The sequence below is a fragment of the Lissotriton helveticus genome, chromosome 7, assembly GCF_964261635.1.
Source record: "Lissotriton helveticus chromosome 7, aLisHel1.1, whole genome shotgun sequence".
Classification (NCBI taxonomy): Eukaryota; Metazoa; Chordata; class Amphibia; order Caudata; family Salamandridae; genus Lissotriton; species Lissotriton helveticus.
The window spans coordinates 323,362,268-323,379,368 of record NC_136068.1 but is presented as its reverse complement, the minus strand read 5'-3'; positions in this window follow the sequence as shown (position 1 = coordinate 323,379,368).

Below are 17,101 nucleotides of genomic sequence, written 5' to 3'. Positions count from 1 at the left end.
AGGAGATTTATCTCAGATTTTTCACAGAAGGTGACCCCCATTACTCGACTCTTAAAAAAAAGGAGTCAAGTTTGAATGGAAGGAAGAAGCAGAGGAGGCTTTTCAATTTCTGAAGGATTCATTTACTCAAGCTCCCATACTGTTGCATCCGCGAACCGAAGACCCCTTCTATGTAGAAGCAGATGCTTCTGATCTTGCCATTGGAGGAATTTTGTCACAGCGGCATCCTGATACTGGTCAGTTACATCCGGTGGCGTATTATTCTCGCAAGCTCAATCCTCCTGAGTGTAATTATTCAATCGCTGACAAGGAGCTTTTGGCTGTAAAGAGCGCCTTTGTGGAATGGCGCCATTATTTGATGGGAGCGAGACATAAAGTAACTGTTTTTACGGATCACAGAAATTTACAGTTCCTCAAGTCAGCACGAACCTTAACTGCCAGACAATTACGATGGTCATTGTTTTTTGCGGATTTTGATTTCGTCCTTACCTTTCGCCCTGGAAAGAGTAATGCCAAGGCGGATGCGTTGTCAAGGATAGATTCAGCCGCCTCAGAGAAAACTGGACGAGAGGAACAGAGCATCATTCCGGAGGAAAAGATTGTTATGGCAACCACGGCAAGTGATCTGCGGGACAAGGTGCAGGAAAGTATGTCCATTCAAGAAATGCAAGACTGGTCTCAGGAAGAGCAGGGTCGAGAAATCAGAGATGGGTTGCCATATCAGGATCAGCGTTTGTTTCTACCGACATCAGAGCTCCGAGAAAAGGCGTTAGAATCTTGTCATGATCATCTATTGGCAGGACATAAAGGAATTCTCAAGACCACAGAATTGGTGGAGAGGAATTTTTGGTGGCCAGACATGAAACCGCAAATCCGGCAATATGTAACTTCTTGTGAGAGGTGTTTGCGAGGAAAAGCAGATAGGAGATCACCTCAGGGGAAGTTAAGACCACTACCGGTGCCACCTCACCCCTGGCATACGGTATCAATGGATTTGATAGTGGAACTACCCTCTAGTTTAGGCTACACCGTAGTTTTAGTGTTTGTCGATGTATTCTCTAAAATGGCACATTTTATCCCTTTGAAGAAGGTTCCAAATGCACCCACTTTGGCACAGCTTTTTTCCCAACATGTTGTGCGGTTGCATGGAATTCCCAAGGTCCTGGTTTCGGATAGGGGAACTCAGTTTGTTTCGCATTTCTGGAAGGCCTTTACCCACAGATTAGGAATAGACACTCGGTTTTCTACAAGCTACCATCCAGAAACGGATGGCCAAACGGAAAGAGTGAATCAGGAATTGGAGCAGTACTTGCGACTATACCTATTGGATCAAAAGATGGAATGGTCTGAGATGGTGTGGGCTGCAGAGTTTGCTTATAATAACTCTGTTCACTCTTCCACTGGTTATTCGCCTTTCTATATAAATTATGGTAGACACCCTACTTTGATTGTAGAAAAAGAAGAGAGTTCAGTCCCTGCAGTGGATGATATAGTCTCTAGAGTGCAGAGGTCCCTTGCCCAAGTTAAAGAAAACCTGTCCAAGGCCAAGGAATCTTATAAAAAACATGCAGATAAAGGGAGGAGAGAAGATCCGGTTTTTTGCCCAGGAGAAAAGGTGTGGTTGTCCACAAAAAATTTGAGATTAAAAGCTAATCGAAAATTCCAACCCCGTTTTTTAGGGCCCTTTACAGTGGAGAAAATGTTAGGTCCAGTAACGGTTAGGCTACACCTGCCCTCTTCTCTGAAAATTCACCCCACCTTTCATGTCTCTTTAATTAAGAAAAGCCCAGAGCATTTGAGAGTAGGCTTAACTCCTAAGTCAGTGCAGGTAGATGGTGAGGAAGAGTTTGAAGTACACAAAATCCTAGACTCAAGGTTCAGAAGAGGCACACTATACTATCTGGTTGACTGGAAGAATTTTGGTCCAGAGGAAAGATCTTGGGAGCCAAGTGACAATATCCATGCCCCCAAGTTGCTCAGAGACTTCCATAAACTTCATCCTTCTAAAGCCCGGCTGGGGAGAGCATCCTTGGTGGGAGGTACTGTCAGGATCCGTCCACCCCCTCGCCAGAAGGGTGGATTGAGCAGAAGGTGCAAGCTAAAAAACCCTTGTTGGAAAACTTCATTGAGATTCCTAGTGACAGCGCTGCGGAGGTCCGCCATCTTGGGAGTGCAGAAGTCATTCCGTTTCCTGCGTGGCGGTTTACTTTGCAGTTGATTCGAGAGTGTCTGCATATCGCGCACGCGCGCAATTCGCGCTGCGCACTTCAACTGAGGAAAATACCGGAGACGCGTGCTTACCTCACGCTCTCTTCAGAGAAAGTTCTTTTGACCAGAGTTTTTGTGTACAAGGCGGCTGAACTGAAACCTTAAGGAAAGTAACACATTACGCTTTGTATTATAGAAAAAGACTTTTCCTAATTCGCCTTTTTCCCTTCAGTATTGTCAAAGCTGGAAGAGTCCCGTTGTCGGAGTTCAGGAGAGAAATTGTGTGGCGGAGTCAGAGCTGGGGAAAAACTTCAGTCAAGAGAAGTTCCCTCAAAGACCTTCAAGTAAGAGTATTATTTTTGAGTTATCTGAGAGAAGTCTCCAGGCAATGAACTAAAGACGCTTTAGAACTCACTTTGGCAAAGAAGCTGATGAGCATTGCGTCAAGAGCCTTACTGAGACATCTTGAGGAGAAAGATTTTGATTAAAAACGTGAATTTCCAAAATCTTGTCCAGAGAGAAAAAACATGAGATGAAAGACTACTTCCTGTGGAGTTTTCTGAAATATTCTCAGAGTTGAAAGACTGTACCTTCAGAGTTATAACTTGAGTTTCACAGATCACAGAGTGCATTGAAGCATTGTTCTAGTCACGAAAATTCCAAAGACCTGAGTTCATTCTTCCAGTGAACCAGTAGTAATTCTCCAGACATCACTTATAGAGAGTGGCTATCTTCCTAGTTTGCTTAGGTAAGACATAGAGGGTATAATAATAATAAGACAGAGTAACTAAAATTTGTTAAGTAGAGAAGGCTAAAGAATTGTTTTTTCCTTGCAGCGAGTCCAACCTGAGGGCTGTTCGAGCAAACCTGACGAGGAAGAAGTCTCTCTTGTTTTGTCTGTCCACTTCCCCTTTCCCTTGCTGGTGAGGACTGAAGACGGTATATCTAAGCGGTCTTGGGTCTTGGCTAGAAGGGGACTGAGGAATTAGCGTCTGTTCCTGAGGGGGCCGAACCAGTGTATCCTTTACGGTTCTGACAGATTGAAGTGCCTGCCTCTATTGAGGAATCAGGTCCCCTCCCGGACAGAATGTCGGAAGGCTTCGATTTAAAAACCTTGAGTGAAGTTTTAGGAAGTATGCAGGTGCAGTTAAATAGTGCCTTAGAGGAGAATAAATCTTTAAGAGAGGAAGTTAAAAGATCTAGTTTAGAAACCATGCAAATTCGTCAGAGGTTAGAAGGTCTATCAACGACAGGGCCGTTACCTAGAACCGCTACACCACAGCAGTCATCCTCGTCGGGGGTTTCGACTCAAGTAATTCACTCTATTTCCCCAGTCATTCCTTTGGCAGCCCCAGAGAGGTATGGGGGGGATCCGATGAAGGCCCAAATTTTTCTGACGCAGTGTTCCCTACACTTTTTGTGTCGCCCTGTAATATTCACAGACGATCAGGCTAAGGTAGCATTCATATTGTCTTATTTGACGGGAGATGCGGCTGCTTGGTCAATGTCATTGGTCACCAAAAAAGATCCGATCCTAACCAATTACGAAAACTTCAAGGTGGAGTTTGCTCGAATTTTCGATCGACGATCTTGTGCTCAATCCACTGATAATGAGCTGTTGGACCTTAAACAAGGAAATCGAGATTTGGTGGGATATTTGGCTAACTTTAATAAGTTGGTAGTGGAAACTAATTGGCCAGAGGAGAAAAGAACTGCAATTTTTTACAGAGGCCTTCGAGACGAGTTGAAAGATGCTCTTGCTCAAATACCACAGCGTCCCACAGAGGTTTCCGCTCTCATAGACTTGGTGTTGCAATTGGATCACAGATTAAATGAGCGGAAACATGAAAAAAGGAAGGACTTTAGACCCATACCTCCTCGATTCGATCGAATGAGAAGTGATTCTCAAAAGAGTTCTGAGACAACGTCCGCAGAAGAGCCCATGCAAATTGGATCCGTTCGAGGTCCGTTGTCAAAGGAAGAAAAGGAGAGACGGAGGAACTCCCTGTTGTGTATTTATTGTGGAGGTTCTGGGCATTTTGTCAGAGAGTGTCCGAAAAGATTAAAGACATCGCAGCCAGTAAAAGATCGGCTTCGCCCGTAGAGAGAGTTGCACGGGTCGAAGCGTCAGAAAAGTCAACTCAAAAATCTCAGCATATTATGAATACCCTCCAGTCGGCTGCTCCACATTTAATTGCGACTTTTGTGGTGAAATTTCGAGATCAAGAAATCAAAGAGGTGTCTGTCATGATTGACTCAGGAGCAACAGGCAATTTTTGTGATTTAAAGTATGCCAGACGGCATGGCATTCAGTTTGTAAAGAAGGTTACTCCAGAACCTGTGCGAGCAGTGGATGGCACCAACTTGTCCTCGGGGCCTATCACTCATGAAACAGAGCTACTTCGATTAACAGGTTTACAAGGGCATTCAGAGTACATCACCTTTAACTTGATTGACGCACCACAGTTCCAGTTGATATTGGGACTTCCTTGGCTAACAGAACACAATCCAAGAATCGATTGGAGTCGAAGAACAATTGAAATGACTTCACCTTATTGTGTCGAACATTGCTTTGGTAAGGAGAAGGTTCCAGAAGAGGAGTCACAGGTCAAGATTTTAGCTTCTGTTCATCCGGCCCAAATCTGTGCAGTGGAAGTTAAGTCAATTCCAGCTGAGTATCAAGACTTAGCAACGGTGTTCGATAAAAAGAAAGCAGAAACCCTTCCTCCGCATCGACCCTACGACTGCAAGATTGACATCGAGCCTGGAGCAATTCTGCCCTGCAGTCGAATCTATGCGCTCACAGAGACGGAGAATCGTTTCCTGAAGGAATATCTAGACAAATATTTGACCAATGGATTTATCCGACCCTCACAGTCCCCGGTCTCCTCGCCTCTTTTTTTTATTCCGAAACGGGATGGAGATCTGCGGGCTTGTATTGACTACCGAGCCTTAAATCAAGTAACTGTCAAGAATCGATACCCGCTCCCCTTAATCTCAGTGCTGTTGGACCAGGTCAAGAATGCTACGGTCTATACCAAGTTGGACCTTAGGGGAGCATACCATCTCATTAGAGTGGCTTCAGGAGATGAGTGGAAGACAGCGTTTCGGACTCGATATGGATTATTCGAATATCAGGTGATGCCATATGGCCTTTGTAATGCTCCTGCTGCCTTCCAACATTTCGTGAATGACGTGTTGGGGGAGTTTTTGGATCGAGTGGCAGTGGTTTACATTGATGACATTTTGATCTTCTCCAACAGTATGGAAGAGCACATTCCTCATGTAAGAGCAATCTTGAGTAAGTTATTGGAGAATCACCTTTACGTCAAGCTGGAAAAGTGTGCCTTCCATGTCACCAGAGTAGAGTTTTTGGGTTTTGTGTTATCCCCTGAAGGAGTGAGCATGGATGTCACGAAGATCAAAGCAGTCCAGGACTGGCCCTCTCCCAAGTCGGTAAAAGAAGTGCAGAGTTTTTTGGGATTCTCGAACTTTTACAGGAGATTTATCTCAGATTTTTCACAGAAGGTGACCCCCATTACTCGACTCTTAAAAAAAAGGAGTCAAGTTTGAATGGAAGGAAGAAGCAGAGGAGGCTTTTCAATTTCTGAAGGATTCATTTACTCAAGCTCCCATACTGTTGCATCCGCGAACCGAAGACCCCTTCTATGTAGAAGCAGATGCTTCTGATCTTGCCATTGGAGGAATTTTGTCACAGCGGCATCCTGATACTGGTCAGTTACATCCGGTGGCGTATTATTCTCCCAAGCTCAATCCTCCTGAGTGTAATTATTCAATCGCTGACAAGGAGCTTTTGGCTGTAAAGAGCGCCTTTGTGGAATGGCGCCATTATTTGATGGGAGCGAGACATAAAGTAACTGTTTTTACGGATCACAGAAATTTACAGTTCCTCAAGTCAGCACGAACCTTAACTGCCAGACAATTACGATGGTCATTGTTTTTTGCGGATTTTGATTTCGTCCTTACCTTTCGCCCTGGAAAGAGTAATGCCAAGGCGGATGCGTTGTCAAGGATAGATTCAGCCGCCTCAGAGAAAACTGGACGAGAGGAACAGAGCATCATTCCGGAGGAAAAGATTGTTATGGCAACCACGGCAAGTGATCTGCGGGACAAGGTGCAGGAAAGTATGTCCATTCAAGAAATGCAAGACTGGTCTCAGGAAGAGCAGGGTCGAGAAATCAGAGATGGGTTGCCATATCAGGATCAGCGTTTGTTTCTACCGACATCAGAGCTCCGAGAAAAGGCGTTAGAATCTTGTCATGATCATCTATTGGCAGGACATAAAGGAATTCTCAAGACCACAGAATTGGTGGAGAGGAATTTTTGGTGGCCAGACATGAAACCGCAAATCCGGCAATATGTAACTTCTTGTGAGAGGTGTTTGCGAGGAAAAGCAGATAGGAGATCACCTCAGGGGAAGTTAAGACCACTACCGGTGCCACCTCACCCCTGGCATACGGTATCAATGGATTTGATAGTGGAACTACCCTCTAGTTTAGGCTACACCGTAGTTTTAGTGTTTGTCGATGTATTCTCTAAAATGGCACATTTTATCCCTTTGAAGAAGGTTCCAAATGCACCCACTTTGGCACAGCTTTTTTCCCAACATGTTGTGCGGTTGCATGGAATTCCCAAGGTCCTGGTTTCGGATAGGGGAACTCAGTTTGTTTCGCATTTCTGGAAGGCCTTTACCCACAGATTAGGAATAGACACTCGGTTTTCTACAAGCTACCATCCAGAAACGGATGGCCAAACGGAAAGAGTGAATCAGGAATTGGAGCAGTACTTGCGACTATACCTATTGGATCAAAAGATGGAATGGTCTGAGATGGTGTGGGCTGCAGAGTTTGCTTATAATAACTCTGTTCACTCTTCCACTGGTTATTCGCCTTTCTATATAAATTATGGTAGACACCCTACTTTGATTGTAGAAAAAGAAGAGAGTTCAGTCCCTGCAGTGGATGATATAGTCTCTAGAGTGCAGAGGTCCCTTGCCCAAGTTAAAGAAAACCTGTCCAAGGCCAAGGAATCTTATAAAAAACATGCAGATAAAGGGAGGAGAGAAGATCCGGTTTTTTGCCCAGGAGAAAAGGTGTGGTTGTCCACAAAAAATTTGAGATTAAAAGCTAATCGAAAATTCCAACCCCGTTTTTTAGGGCCCTTTACAGTGGAGAAAATGTTAGGTCCAGTAACGGTTAGGCTACACCTGCCCTCTTCTCTGAAAATTCACCCCACCTTTCATGTCTCTTTAATTAAGAAAAGCCCAGAGCATTTGAGAGTAGGCTTAACTCCTAAGTCAGTGCAGGTAGATGGTGAGGAAGAGTTTGAAGTACACAAAATCCTAGACTCAAGGTTCAGAAGAGGCACACTATACTATCTGGTTGACTGGAAGAATTTTGGTCCAGAGGAAAGATCTTGGGAGCCAAGTGACAATATCCATGCCCCCAAGTTGCTCAGAGACTTCCATAAACTTCATCCTTCTAAAGCCCGGCTGGGGAGAGCATCCTTGGTGGGAGGTACTGTCAGGATCCGTCCACCCCCTCGCCAGAAGGGTGGATTGAGCAGAAGGTGCAAGCTAAAAAACCCTTGTTGGAAAACTTCATTGAGATTCCTAGTGACAGCGCTGCGGAGGTCCGCCATCTTGGGAGTGCGGAAGTCATTCCGTTTCCTGCGTGGCGGTTTACTTTGCAGTTGATTCGAGAGTGTCTGCATATCGCGCACGCGCGCAATTCGCGCTGCGCACTTCAACTGAGGAAAATACCGGAGACGCGTGCTTACCTCACGCTCTCTTCAGAGAAAGTTCTTTTGACCAGAGTTTTTGTGTACAAGGCGGCTGAACTGAAACCTTAAGGAAAGTAACACATTACGCTTTGTATTATAGAAAAAGACTTTTCCTAATTCGCCTTTTTCCCTTCAGTATTGTCAAAGCTGGAAGAGTCCCGTTGTCGGAGTTCAGGAGAGAAATTGTGTGGCGGAGTCAGAGCTGGGGAAAAACTTCAGTCAAGAGAAGTTCCCTCAAAGACCTTCAAGTAAGAGTATTATTTTTGAGTTATCTGAGAGAAGTCTCCAGGCAATGAACTAAAGACGCTTTAGAACTCACTTTGGCAAAGAAGCTGATGAGCATTGCGTCAAGAGCCTTACTGAGACATCTTGAGGAGAAAGATTTTGATTAAAAACGTGAATTTCCAAAATCTTGTCCAGAGAGAAAAAACATGAGATGAAAGACTACTTCCTGTGGAGTTTTCTGAAATATTCTCAGAGTTGAAAGACTGTACCTTCAGAGTTATAACTTGAGTTTCACAGATCACAGAGTGCATTGAAGCATTGTTCTAGTCACGAAAATTCCAAAGACCTGAGTTCATTCTTCCAGTGAACCAGTAGTAATTCTCCAGACATCACTTATAGAGAGTGGCTATCTTCCTAGTTTGCTTAGGTAAGACATAGAGGGTATAATAATAATAAGACAGAGTAACTAAAATTTGTTAAGTAGAGAAGGCTAAAGAATTGTTTTTTCCTTGCAGCGAGTCCAACCTGAGGGCTGTTCGAGCAAACCTGACGAGGAAGAAGTCTCTCTTGTTTTGTCTGTCCACTTCCCCTTTCCCTTGCTGGTGAGGACTGAAGACGGTATATCTAAGCGGTCTTGGGTCTTGGCTAGAAGGGGACTGAGGAATTAGCGTCTGTTCCTGAGGGGGCCGAACCAGTGTATCCTTTACGGTTCTGACAACAGCTGTCTAGATGGCCTGGAGGGAGTGGACTGAGTACAATCAGTCTGCGCTTTTACGTCCTCTCAATTGGCTTTGGGTAATGATCTAGCAGAAAATGTTGATACGGTCAGCGAACCTACTGTAGGTTTGCTGCCCATTGAACCACCTAAAACACTGTCAAATGTACCCGTTCCCAATGCTACGAGAATGGTTCCCTCCCTGCTGCCTGACGCATTGGGCGCATCGGAGGAACAGTCAACAACTAGGGTTCCCCTTAACAACTGTACCGCTACCGAGCTGGCAGTGGATTTCTGCAAACAGGGCCATCGTTTGGCAAGCTGGAACATTGCTGGTTGGCGACAGAAGATGTCGGCTCTGGGGTGGAAGGAGTTTATCTCCGGATTTGACATCCTCTGTTTCCAAGAAACTTGGTCCACTTCCGACATCCATTTGGATGGTTTTACTTCCTACAACTGCCCTGCACAAGATTCCACTTTGGGAAGGGCAAAGGGTGGTCTACTGATTCTACTCTTAGTAAGTCTCCCAGCTTGTGTGATGTCCCACTCTCATGTGGGCTCACACACCCAATTACTCAGACTGGAATACCCTGGGGGCCGAAACATTCTGTTGATTAATCATTACAATAACCTTTTTGATCCTAAGAGTACCCTTTTTGTAGTTGAGATTGAGTCAGCTATACTCAAAATTTGTAATGACACACGTAAGTCCTATGATATCATCTGGGGGGGTGATTTTAATATAAAAACCTGTCCCTACTCAAATACTAATGTTTGCGGATTTGATGGAGACAATGGGGAAAATTTGGCCCATTTTATCCATACGCCCTACGGTGACTCCCTTAATACCCTCATGCTAAAACATGACTTGGTTATCCATCAACCTGCCCGGGACTTTGAGGGCAATATTGTCCCAACTTTTACCGGGAGAAATTGTACCTCTGTTATTGACTACTTGCTAATAACAACACAGTTGGTACCCTTATGTTCAGTCCCAATCACTGTAGACAATGGAATCAGTGACCATAATGCAATTACTCTGTCCACCCTTGTTTGGGTCCCCAAGACCCATTATACGGGAAGGATAGTGGATGAGATACTACCCTGCCGACAAAATGGTATCCGGATCAAGTGGGCTGGAAATAATTGTAACCAACTTCTAAAGAAAATTGTGAAAACTGGCCAAGCGGAGATTCTCCGCTGTCTTCAGGTTGATGCTCCCCCAAGTCGTATTATTATCGACTTTGAAAATTTGGGTAATATAATTTCACGCTCTCTTACTATTACTAAGGGCATTACCAAGCGGGCTAAACAGGGCTGGTTTGATACAGCATGTACGTTTGCACTCCAAAATCTAAAGAGGGCCTTAACCCACCACCCAAGAGACAGAGAAGCAGTAATTCTACTAAGGGCCACCTATAGATGTGAGATCAAACGCAGGAAACAAGAACTAAGAGAACGAGCATGGGAAGATTTAACCAAAGCTGCAGCTCTACGGGATTGTAAGCTATTCTGGAGCACTATTAATAGCCCCTTCCTCCAGAAGGAGGATTTCCCAGTACTGACCACCCAAGTAAGCGAGGACAGTTGGGTTCAATACTTTACAGGGATTTTTGATCCCTCCAGCAGGGCACTGGATAACACTGGCGTAAACTCCTTTAACCCCTTTAACTCTAATGTATGTCTGGGGATTACCATCTCGGAAGTCGACCTGGCAATACAAAGTAGTAAAGGAGGGAAAGCCCCTGGACCGGACGGGGTCCAGGTCGATCTGTACAAATCGGATTTGACTTTGTGGAGCCCCCTATTAACACAAGTGTTCAATGCCGCTGTTAATGACACCACCCCCTCTACGTGGAGTGAATCTGTTATCTTACCCATTTACAAGAAGGGAGATAGAGGAGAGGCCAAGAACTACCGCCCTATCTCCCTTCTGGACTCCTCGCTTAAAATCATGAGCAGGGTTTTGCTACTTCGACTCGAGGAATGGGCCGACACCAACAAGATCCTTGCAGATTCACAATACGGGTTCAGGAAGGGTCTTGGTACCATCGAGCAGGGTATTAATCTTAACCTTATAATTGGGAAATATACCAAAGCCAAGCAGGGTTCCCTGTTCCTTTGTTTTGCTGATCTCTCCAGCGCCTTCGATTTGGTGGACCACCGTTTGCTGTGGTCTACCCTAATCGGAATGGGTGCCCCGGCAGCGATAATCCATTTTCTGGCTAGACTGTATAACAACTTATCAGCCCAGATTCGCTTCGGTCAGGAGGGAGAGTGTACCAAGAAAATCAGAGTAAGATCTGGCATTAGACAGGGTTGTGTCCTGGCCCCTTTGCTTTTTTCATTGTTTATTAATTCTATGGAGTCTGAACTGAAAAAAATACCAGCTGACGCCCCGCTAGTGGAGGGACACCCTACCCCGGTGCTGCTCTATGCAGATGACACTGTTTTACTTTCGAGAACCCCACTAGGCCTCCAGAAATTAATGAACTGTTTTTATGACTTTATACAGGGGAAGAAACTTAAAATCAATAATTCTAAAACCTACATCATGGCTTGCGGTAAAAAAGTGAATAATCTTAAATCATTTTATTTTAGAGATAACCGTATTGAGGTGGTGAATAACTTTTGTTATCTGGGCATTACCTTTAATAACGGCGGATCATGGGTCCCCGAACATGTTAATGTTAAATCCAGGATGGGCAAAGCATCCCTAAGTGTATTTCGTTTTGCTGCTAAACTAGGAAGCCGCCGCATACCAGATATGTTGAATGTTTACCGTCACAGGTGTGCTTCTATTGCCCTCTATGGCTCGGGGGTTTGGGACCATTCGCCTCACAAAGATGTGCAAACTCAGGAAAATGTATTTCTTAAGAGACTTTTATGCCTCCCATCCTCGGCCTCCACGGAATTGACCAATAAAGAACTAGGGCTGGACCATATAACCGACATGATTGGACTGAGACCCCTGTTGGTTTGGCGATCCATCTGGCTAAAAGATGAGACCGTCTTTACCAGGCGTATAATACAAGACTGTCTACGCCTGGATAATGCCCTCCGGATTCCGTGGCTAAAATACATCATCTCAACCTTCAAAGAACTATTTGACATGGATGTTCTTAAAGACCCTAAATGTGTTGTGGATATTCCAAAGTCGGAGGTTAAAGGTGTCTTCCTGAGTCACAAACGTAATACCCGCAGAATTCAATCTATTGATTACTCTACACATGCCTTTTATTTCTCCAACCTGGATGAAGGGGCTGGGCTCCCTATGTACTTGAGAGTAATTACTAGACAATCTCATCAATATGTTTTAACTAGATTGAGATTAGGCATTGTGCACAACCTGGTTGCATACCCAAGTGTAAACATCCACTCTGTTACCCCCTGCCCGTGTGACGGAATCACGAAGCAAAGCACGTTGCACTTTATGCTGATATGCCCTTTGTACAAATCTCTACGAGTTTTATACCTTAAACCGTTGTTTAAAAAAAATTCTTTGTTAACTACTGCTAATGCCATGAGATTTTTATTTACACTTGCTACCCCGGGCATCTGTTTTTTTATTGCAACTTATATTCTTAAATCAGTCGGGGCTAGAAAAAGTATGGTTTTTTAATGTTGGTTCACATCTGTGCTGCTAGTCCACTGTTCCCCTTTCTCTATTTTTAATGTGACTCTATATGATCTTGTATACTTTTATGATGTTTTTATGAATCATCGAATAAAGTTTATAAACTGAAACTTTTAGTGCCTCATTCCAGGTATTACAAACCAAATTGTGATGCTTTTTGGCCTCTTTAATAAACTTCTTATCCCTAGGCTTTTGCTTTTAAGGCCTTCAAAAGCACCTGTATGTAAATGAGCAACTCCTGTCAAACCACTTGGGGCCATGGTTCCCTCCCCTTCTTGTTATTACTGTAAGAGCCATTTCTACTGTTGTGCCAATTTTATTAAAATAATTCATAATGGACTGAACCGTGAAGTCGATTGATAAACAGTTCTCAAAAGTTTGGTTCTGAATCAAAACTCTTAGAAAATAATCCAGAACAATGTTGCCCCAGATAAGCTTGGGACCATAAACCTGCAAATTTAGGGGCTCCTTATATACCATATTTGGATGAAGCCCTGCTGCAAACGAACCAAACAGTGCCACTAACGGGTTATGGTAGCTGCTGCCATTCCATTCCCACAAAGAAACTAAAAAGTAAGGGTAACATTCTGGCCAAACCCGGATTGGAATAGATGACTGAGCTACAGCCCCTCCCTGTAAATGTGGATACTCAGGGGCATATTATCAAGAAACAGCGTTAACATTATCGCCGCTTTAACAGCAGAAAACTGCCACTAAAGTGGCGATAATGGACTTGATAATATGCCCTTTTGAATTCCCATAGATGCCCATGTTCTGGTGTGAACATGGGCTTCTATGGGCATTCTCTACGGCGTATAACAAAGCCCATTATCGCTGCTTTAGCTGCAGTTTTCTGTCGCTAAAGCGGCGATAATGTTAACGCTGTGCTTGAATATATGTCCTTCAGTTAGGAGAGGAGTTACTATTGACAATAAGTTGACAAGATTAAATTCATCCGCCAAGTTTTTGAAGTCCCCTTTGCAGGAATATGAAAAGAGGACCTGCTCAGTCTTCTCTCTGGATTCCATCTTCCCACTTTGAAGAACACCATACAGGCATGGTTATAGATTAAAATTGCCTGTTAGTGCTATCATAGGGGCAAAGGAATGTTCCTGGAAAAAAACATCTGAAAAGTCAGGTAGTTGACCTTCTAGAGCTTCCCTTGCAAAGGTTGAATTATAAATGTTAAATATTAAAACATTACTTTTATGGGTAAGTGAAAGGACAACACCCAATATATTTGGAGACTTGAACGGGATCTCCACAAACTTGCATCATAAGGTTAAACTCACAAAATTAGCCAGCCTACCCTTTGGTATACCATGCAGCGCTGGTGAAGCTGGCACAAAGGTGCCTTGTATTCCATAAAGGCAAGTGTTCCTTTAGACATCCCAAGTATCTTGGAGACAAATAATATGAGAGGAACTCAGGATTTTAACCTCATGATCATTATCAAGAACAGAGCTTATTCCTGCCACATTCCAGCTGACTAAACTAAGTTAGCTTAAGGGTGGAGGCTCCCACGCTCTTTTATTGTCTATCCCTTCCCCAGCTGTCTCCAGAGGTCAACCCTACTCACTAATCAAGGAGAGGACTTTAAACCTATTACTTCGCTAGATTCCAGGGGTGACTACCGATTGGAGGGGAGAGATGTGCTCTGCGATCCATGTCGTGCCCTCTACTGTGCACCAACCCCACCTAACTTTCTTGGCGGGTAGAAAAACTCTAGTGGACAGATTACAATCCCCAGCCCAAGTGATATATCATTCAAGGAATGGAGTAAAATTTCCTGCACCCTCCTCAGAATCCTAAAATTAGGCACAATACAATACGGGAACACTTTTCTCTAGTACAGCGACCCAGCTCATTCTTTGAGCCATAATAATCTTGCTCTACAGCAAATAATGTAGGAAACCCATTTGACATGAAAGCCAGTGAACAACCTTGCCTTTCAACCCACTATATCTCTCTTCAACACCATTATTCAAACAGGGCACATTTGCTAAAACACAAACATAAGGTACAGCTACTGGGGGTAACTGTGGACTTATCCTAGCTACAGGTCTCCCAGTAGTGGGAAGCACTGTAGGGGAGAGGCCTGGACAGGGGTATGCTCCAAGGGTGTCCCAACCTCCCCACCCCGATTATAGTCCCCCACAGTGGAAGAGGGAGGGGCACCAAACCTTTGCTTTCATACAAGAATTCTGGGAAATTGGCCACTGCCTAGCCTCTCCTTCCTCTTCTCCATTATGTGCTCCATGCCCAATAAGGACCCCCGCAGTCAAGTCAAGTGAGGTTCCACTAATACTGCTGCCAAGAAGGGGAGGGTCCACTGAAGCCCTAGCACAAACTATGTCCCACCCGCTGCCCAGATCCTTCACTTTTCGCTTGCCCATCATTCATAGCTCAATAGAGGATAGAGGATAGAATTCCAAGATCTTGTGCAGAGTGAGGGCCTCCTAGAAGTGATGAGACAGTCCTAGCGACCGACAATAATAGGAAGGGTAAAAGAGTTTGCCAATGGGTCCCTCAGTTCAATAAAACAATGTCCTGCCCTGCAAGCGGTGGAAAGCCTAACCCTTCAGTACAACCAAATTGTTAAAGAGAAGTCTAGCAAAAAGGACGTTGACTCTTACCCCTGCACACAATGTTAGGGGGTGGCCCAGCATCTTCCAGGTACAGACTGGGACAGATGGCATGCCCTCAACCCGAACATGTCCTGCGCTGCGGGAGTACCACTAAGCACTTTCAGTGCGTTCTGGGCTGGGAGGCCCTGTCCCCTTCCGGAGCTGGCAGCACCTCCAGGTGCAAAGGTGTCTGGAGCTGGTGGACCCTTCCAGGGTCTTGCAGCACTCAGGAGGTCTAATCCCCCTCTGACATTAGCTAAAAGCGCAAAGGGCTTTCTCCCTTTCTAGCTCAGTATGAATGGCAATGTGCTAATCCTATACATTAAACACTGCTAGAAAAATACACATTTTAGGTGAGAAGATTCAGAATGTCCCATGTGTTGTAGGATGCGCCATATAAAGCAACCGCTCTCCGCCCCGCCTAAACTTGGGAACTACTCAGAGTCCATAATTTATTCAGCACTCTAAGCCTGAAAAGGTACTGTCTTGATGTATAAAAATGTAAAATAAAATACTTGAAGCAAGATGTCCATCGCTGCTTGCGGCTTTGGGTTGGTGCCCCTCACTGTGAACAGCTATGCGAGGAATGGGCAAGTGGTCAGACCTGCATCCCCAAGTGGGCACCCTCCTGCCGCATATGGCCTCTGACCATGTGCACGTGGAGTTGGGCGGTGACCTGTACCCATCTCCCCATGGTTGCACCTCCCTCCATGCATGAAATTTGGCCGTGAGCACCATGCGGATGCAGCCACACACTGTTCCCAACCCTCTGCAGTTGTCCCCCACCACACATGGACTTTGGCCAAGCGCAACTTGGAGTTGGCTGCAGGGCCTGGCCTGCAGCAAGCCCTAATCTCAAGACCCTTTGTCTGCCATGCACCTCGAGGGCACTCCTCTGAATCAGAAAATCCACTACAACTCTCTGGGTGGTGCAGCAGTGGATCTGCAGATGCATTCAACATTGACATTTTTTTGTTTTATTTTTTAACCCAGGGTAGTCCCTCTGGGGACCCCCCTTAATGCCCAGGAGGTCAGGGCACCCATGTCCTGCCCCCTTATATTATTTTTCTAAAATGTTCTAGGATTTGGGGAGAGAGTCCACGATCCTAAGATGGCAGCCGCAACACTTTCCTCAGGTTGTGGTCAGCCCACAGCATCCCACGCTCAGTCTTGTGGATCCATGAATCCGCCGTGAATAGTCACAGTTAACCAATCTGAGTGAAGCATGAATCTGCGAATGGTCTACAACATAAAATATTCAAAGCTTGGATCCTTAATTTCTCAAAAACTACTGAACAGATTTACATTAAATAACAAGAGGCACACTTTTTGGACCAAGATCCGGTTTCGGTCAAATTTAGTGTGATTCCATTCAGCCATTCTGTCTGTAGCTGTGTAAAATTTTCCAAAGGAAAAATTAATGTAAAAAATTTATTTCTGGATCCCACCCTTTTTCTCAGCCCCTGCTTGACGGATCACCATGAATCCTTCTAGGAAGGAGATGAGGTGGAAAATACTTTTTAAAAACTTTTGGGAACATTGATCATGTATAACTATTTCTATCTATCTATCTATCTATCTATCTATCTATCTATCTATCTATCTATCTATCTATCTATCTATCTATCTATCTATCTATCTATCTATCTATCTATCTATCTAACTATCTAACTATCTATCTATCTATCTATCTATCCATCCATCCATCCATCCATCTATCTATCTATCTATCTATCTATCTATCCATCTATATATATATTATATATATATATATATATATATATATATATATATATATATATATATATATATATATATATATATATATATATATATATATATTTTTTTTTTATTTCAATTCAAAGAAAACACCGCACTCTTCTCGGA